Genomic DNA, 7,082 nt, shown 5'->3' on the forward strand with positions numbered 1-7,082 from the left:
AGGAATTAATTAAGTTAATTAATTATAATTAAATTAACCTAATCACTAATTAACATAATTAACTGTTAGTTAACTAAAACAGTGTATGACATGCGGGACCCACACGTCGGGTTGACCAAGTCAACCCCGTTGATTGCTGACGTCAGCATGACATCATGCTGACGTCATAAATTCATTTTTCGAATTAACTAATTAATTAATTAAATTCCAGAAATTAATAAAATCTTTAGAAAATCATATCTTTTAATCCGTAACTCGGATTAAATTATTTTCAACATGAAAGTTGCTCAGAACGACGAGACGAATCCGGATACGCGGTCCGTTCGTCCGCCACACACCCCTAAACTATCGAACCCGCAACTTTCCCCCTCCGGTTCCTCTGCCCGAAAACGCGAAACTCCGGGAATACTTTCCCGGATGTTTCCCTCTTTCGTCGGTATCACTTACTACCGCGTTAGGGCACACCGAACACCGCGTATTGCCTTGTTATATTTTGTGATGCTTTGTTTGCTCTGTATTCATTATTTCTTCCCCCTCTTCTCTCCGGTAGACTATGAGACCGAAGCTGCTGCTGACCAGTTCGACTACAGAGTTGACGACCCCTCTCTCTTGCCAGAGCAACCAGGCAAGCCCCCCCCCTTGATCACCAGATATCGCCTATTCTACTCTATACTGCTTGGATTAGATTAGTGTAGCATGTTACTGCTTTCATTAATCCTATTCCGATGCATAGCCTGACATTGTCGCTACATCTGTTGATACCTTACCTGCAATCCTAAATGCTTAGTATAGGATGCTAGTTTATCATCATTGGCCCTACATTCTTGTCAGTCTGCCTTGCTATACTATCGGGCCGTGATCACTTGGGAGGTGATCACGGGTGTATACTATACATACATACATACTATACAGATGGTGACTAAAGTCGGGTCAGCTCATTGAGTACCCGCAAGTGATTCTGACGAGGGGGCTGAAAGGACAGGTGGCTCCATCCCGGTAGAGGTGGGCCTGGGTTCCCGACGGCCCTCGACTGTTACTTTGTGGCGAAGCGACAGGGCAGGTTGAGACCACCTAGGAGACAGGTGGGCCTGGCCCTGTTCAGCGTTCGCGGATACTTAACACGATTAACGAGATCTTGGTATTTGATCTGAGTCTGGCTACGAGCCTATACGCACTAACCATCTACGTGGGAGTAGTTATGGGTATCCCGACGTCGTGGTATCAGCCGAAGCACTTCAGACGTCAGCGACGGAGCGGCGCGCGCCGGATTGGAACGTAAGCCTGCTCTTGTATTAAGGGGGCTAGTTCTGCTTCCGACCGCCCACGCAACGTGCAGGTGTGCTATGTGCGATGGGCCCAGACCCCTGTGCGCTTAGGTTTAGACCGGCGTGTTGGCCTCTCTGTTTTGCCTAGGTGGGGCTGCGACGTGTTGATCTTCCGAGGCCGGGCATGACCCAGGAAAGTGTGTCCGGCCAAATGGGATCGAGCATGTTGGGCTATGTGGTGCACCCCTGCAGGGAAGTTTAATCTATTCGAATAGCCGTGATCTTCGGTAACAGGACGACTTGGAGTTGTACCTTGACCTTATGACAACTAGAACCGGATACTTAATAAAACACACCCTTCCAAGTTCCACAGACAACCCGGTGATCGCTTTTCCGCAGGGCGACGAGGAGAGGATTGCCGGGTAGGGTTATGCTATGCGATGCTACTTGGAGATGCTGCTTGGATATGCTACTTGAAGATGCTACTTGGAGGACTTCAATCTACTCTCTCCTACATGCTGCAAGACGGAGGCTGCCAGAAGCGTAGTCTTCGACAGGATTAGCTATCCCCCTTTTATTCTGGCATTCTGCAGTTCAGTCCACTGATATGGCCTCCTTACACATATACCCATGCATATGTAGTTTAGTTCCTTGCTTGCGAGTACTTTGGATGAGTACTCACGGTTGCTTTCTCCCCCCTTTTTCCCCCTTTCCTTTCTTTCTGGTTGTTGCAACCAGATGCTGGAGTCCAGGAGCCAGACGCCACCGTCGACGTCGACCCCTACTACACCGGAGGTGCCTACTAGTACGTGCTGCCCGCTGACGACGACCTGGAGTAGTTAGGAGGATCCCAGGCAGGAGGCCTGCGCCTCTTTCGATCTGTATCCCAGTTTGTGCTAGCCATCTTATGGCAACTTGTTTAACTTATGTCTGTACTCAGATATTGTTGCTTCCGCTGACTCGTCTATGATCGAGCACTTGTATTCGAGCCCTCGAGGCCCCTGGCTTGTATTATGATGCTTGTATGACTTATTTTATTTGTAGAGTTGTGTTGTGATATCTTCCCGTGAGTCCCTGATCTTGATCGTACACATTTGCGTGCATGATTAGTGTACGATTGAATCGGGGGCGTCACAAGTTGGTATCAGAGCCGACTGCCTGTAGGAATCCCCCTTCCACACTCCTTGGCCGAAGTCGAGTCTAGACATTACAAAAACTTTTACTAACTTGGCTGTGTGCCTTACGGGCCCACGTCGCCATCGGGTGGTACTAGGATCTTTTACTCCTCGACCTTTACTCTGGGACTCTGATCTCTCCTCTTTTCGGGTTAAATGAAGTTTACTAAATCTAACAATAGGATCTCGTTATCACTTTCACCCGGAGAGCCCCTTGTTACTGATGATCGCCTGCTACACCAGAAGATTCCGAAGATACTCTATGATGTGCTCTCGAGACTATGTGCCATCGCTTTTGCAATTCACTTCCATCGATAAATCCCTATGGATAACTACTTACGCCTATCGTTCATATTGTCATCCCCAGTTGCTCTTGTTATTACAAGATGTCCTGAAATACTCTTCGATATTCCGAGAATTCTTACGCTTACTGCCCTGCAGTTCCTTGCTGCATGAATACCCCTACGGATAATTACTCGTGCTTGCCGAGTATCCGCTCATCCCCAGTTGTTCTTGTGTTTCACAAAAGTCTTCAAAATAATATTCGATCTTCTGAAAATCCTCTGGAGCCTTTGGCTCTTGAAATTCTTGCTTGCTTGCATTATGGTTAATCCCATAAGTCTCGTAGTCTTAATGACATTCCTTGTCATTATCATTTTGAGTCTGTTGACTCAATATGTTTGCGAATACACGCAATCATCCTTGATCCTTATAAATTACTTTTCCGGCTGAGCTTCCATTCTTTTAACTGGAATTGGTTCTCGACCAATCCAATTGTCGTTGATTATACCCTAAGGCTATTCAACTTATCCATCCCTAATCAGAGCATTGCTTCTGATCCCTTGATTTGGAAATCATAATTCCTTTGCATTTGACAATTGAGTTAGTCAGTTGTTTCTATAATCTGATCTCCTTGCATTCTTCTCCCTCTAGTTGAGTACCGATACTCGTATCAGATCCTTTGTGGACCATCAAGTCCTTTGTTGGATTGTTATCCGACAGTGTCCTTCACATTTGATCACTTTATGAGTTCTTCCCCTGATACATAATGCCTTTGTTAAGTTGTATCCTCTGCTTGGCCAACCATGCTCTGTTTTCGGGCTTGTGTTATTTACTCTTGAAACTTGTGGTATATGTTTCTAAGAAGCCCCTATGGGTTGAACATATGCCTTCTCTAAACCGTGTGAACCCGAAAGTTTTCACGAGTCATACTCTTCTGGTGCTTCACCAGATAAAATTTCAACACTGCAACTTCCTCGAACGTGAGAAGTGAATGAAAGGTTATGCATTGGAGAAGTGGGAGTCGACCTTGAACTTGTGTTCATGCCCATGGACACGATGTAGATCTTATCATTAAAGCTTCTCTTAAATGAATTATTCCTTTGGTATAAGTTCATCTTATATCTAGGATCTGGCCTTTTGCAATCGTGGTTCCGACCATGATTGTTCTTCTTTGATCTCATTTCTCGGACAAGTTAAAACAATTGTCTTCTATGGATCAATACACCAGACCAACCTTTACTTTGATCTTGTGTCGAGTATTACCCCCCGGTATCTCGAGATTATCATGGAACTGCATAACTTTTTATGAGTTCTTCATCAAGTGCTACCTTCCCACTGATTCCAATTTTTCGCGGGCTCTGAGTTATTGAACACTCAAAGACACCGATAACTGAACCGAGTCCGCTCTACGGTTCAACAACTCTTCAGTAAGCTTCTATAAGTACGAGGTTGTAACCGATCACGCCATTCCTAGCCTGTTTGGCTATATCATTGTCGTGACGATTCTAACGGTGCTACCTGGTCCTTATTCTCGGAGCACCAATTTTCGATGATGAACTAACCTTACGTCGATCCTAATCGTCATATCAATTCGCCTTGAACAACAAGCTTGGTTTCGAGTTTGTGTCGTACCTTTGGTTCCAATAACCTTTCACTTCATCATTACTTGACTTGATGTCGTCACCGATCGATTACATCTTCATGAACTCTCGCGACAAAGGTGTCGTGAACATCAACATTCTGAGCTCATCCAGGATATCAATTGAATTCAAGATGAGAAATACCATCCTTGCCCTCGATGAATTGTATTATCGTCGACCACTTTATTGCCTCCCACCAACACAAGCTTGTTCATGTTTGGTGTTATACCTTGAGTTCCTTGCTGTCCAGCAATTGATCTTCCTTACCTCGGAAGTATTACCATCTCTTTTTGTCAAGAATGTGGTGAGAATTTCACCACCTCTTAATAATTCTTGATATCATAATACTTCTTGCCATCTTCGTTCATTCCTTGGTCCTCGTATTGTTTTCAACCGGAATACCGACATTGGAGCTATGACGTGTGAATTCTAAACTCCTAGCAACCCTATTGCTTTGAAGTGAATGGGCGATAGTTCATTCTAAGTCCTTCGTTAATTGAATCACCATTCTGACATTGGTCGTGCAACCCAACCCATATTTCGGGCGCACATTTTAACCAATGTTTAATTATGTATGTTTTCCTCGAGCATACCCATTATATCATTTGATCTGACAAATGTTATCTCCTTATCCACATAATTGTGGAGATCCATCTTTTGGATACCTCGATGAGTTATCGCTGAGTCCATCAGTCACCTCCTCATCCTCTCCTTGGTTTAATGATGAACTATTGTTTCAGGAACCCGCTCCCATAGTTCATTTCCCGAGAATCTTACAATGTCATTTCGTCGATATGTGCCGCAGCTTTTCTTCTCGGACATCCTGAGTCTGAGGTATCATGACACCAATCGGATCTGAATCTTGGTCGGATATGATGGTTGGGGCATTTCCCAAGAGTTATGATGTTGATCCTTCGATGACCCGGTAACATGATGTCATGCCTAGCACCCCCTCGTCTGGAGGACCTATCATTATAGATTCCTTTTCAGCAAGGTTACCCATTCATCCATGAGGAAATTGTAAGATTTATTCTACAAGTTATTCCTGATGGATCCTTCGTGTTTCCAAAGTCTGATCTTCACATGAAGACCATGTCAATACTATCTCGAAGCATGTCTGTGGTACTCCGTTCATCACCAAGAACATTTGAAGCACAATGCTAAATTCTCTTTATCAATTATCCAAACACCGTTGTATGGGTAATGCCATGAAATTTTTCTCCCCTTACCTAAAATGGTTTTCTACCTACTATCCTGTCATGGATATCATTTGCTTGTCCTTGGGAAGGATATACCCTCGAAATATGTGATTAAACATATCTTCCTTTCCATTGTTCTGTTTAATCTGATGATCATATTTTCCTTCCATTGGTTTGTTTAAACCTCTTCTATGATCTATATGATCTAAGCAGTAGTAATTCACTGCTTATGTAAACACCTCGGTGTACAACTCTGCCAGTGAGATCCTGTTTCTATTGTTGATGACATTTTGGTAACCGCCGACGGACGAGAACTTTGCCTCTGGCCCGCCTCGTTTCAACGAGCAGGAAAATGGTTCTCTTTGTCCCTCGCCCTTGGTACCGACATTGTTGCCGACATAACCGACAGGTTATGATCTGACCAGCATGGTTATCATAACCGTGCAACATGACACCACTATTTCTGTCTTTAACCCACATGGTGGGCCCTTAACCCACAGTTCCACAGGATCGAAACCTGACTCTCCGGTACCCCCCTGTTTCCACAGTTATTCCTCATGCGAGGCCTCATAAGTAATTCACGAGCCACCTTCTGAGTAATCATCCATTATGGTATCAAATACGATACTTATTCTCGTTACTCTGAACCCCTCTCACACTCAGTTTCAGGCAATGAACGATTGCCTATATGCTCGAAACATCTTATTGCACCGTCTTGCTAACTCATGAAGTTTTCTCAAGTTTGAATTCGAGAGTTACTTCCCGTCACCTTCCCTGATTTTATCCACCAGATAAGCAACCTCGTAGAGGACCGTCCTTCCCGAGTCTTCCCCATATCCTTTTCCGTAAGTACGATGAAGATCCCGAAGAAAGGATGTGTGCTACATCATGATGACCTGAAGCAGAGAACTGAAGACATCAATGTACTGGACCGGTCTCTTTGAGAAGAGCAAGCCAGAATGAGAAGACCCGATAGATTCGTTACCAAACCTTCCCCCCTTTCACTACCTCTTAAATCTCGGGACGAGATTTCTTGTAGTGGAGGAGAATTGTGACGCCCGGGTAATCATGCTACAGTAATTCCACGCTAATGATGCCACGTCCCCTCGGTTTCTGTTATTACTCTTGCGATGGTTCAAAAACGGTTTGAATTCAAATTTAAAATCAAGTCAAACAGTTAAAGTTTTCAAAAGTCAAAACTAAAATGTTCTAAATGTAACAAATAATTCATAAGTAATGTTGGTGGAGGAACCACATTTTTATAAAATGTCTAAATGCATTCAATTAATTAAAACTGTCGGTAAAACAAATAAATAAATGTGTTGGTATTTTATAAAATACTAAACTATATTATTTGGGGGTTAAACCTTTTTGTGGCAGAGGTATAATTAGTGTTACTATTTAAGATACAACTTTTATATTTTATAAAACAAAAATAAAAGAAAACTGAAAAGAAATAGAATAAAAAAAGAAGAAGAAAAGAAAACAGAAAAAAAAGGGGGGAAAGCAAACACCCCCCCC

This window comes from Triticum aestivum, chromosome 5A (assembly GCF_018294505.1).
Source record: "Triticum aestivum cultivar Chinese Spring chromosome 5A, IWGSC CS RefSeq v2.1, whole genome shotgun sequence".
Classification (NCBI taxonomy): Eukaryota; Viridiplantae; Streptophyta; class Magnoliopsida; order Poales; family Poaceae; genus Triticum; species Triticum aestivum.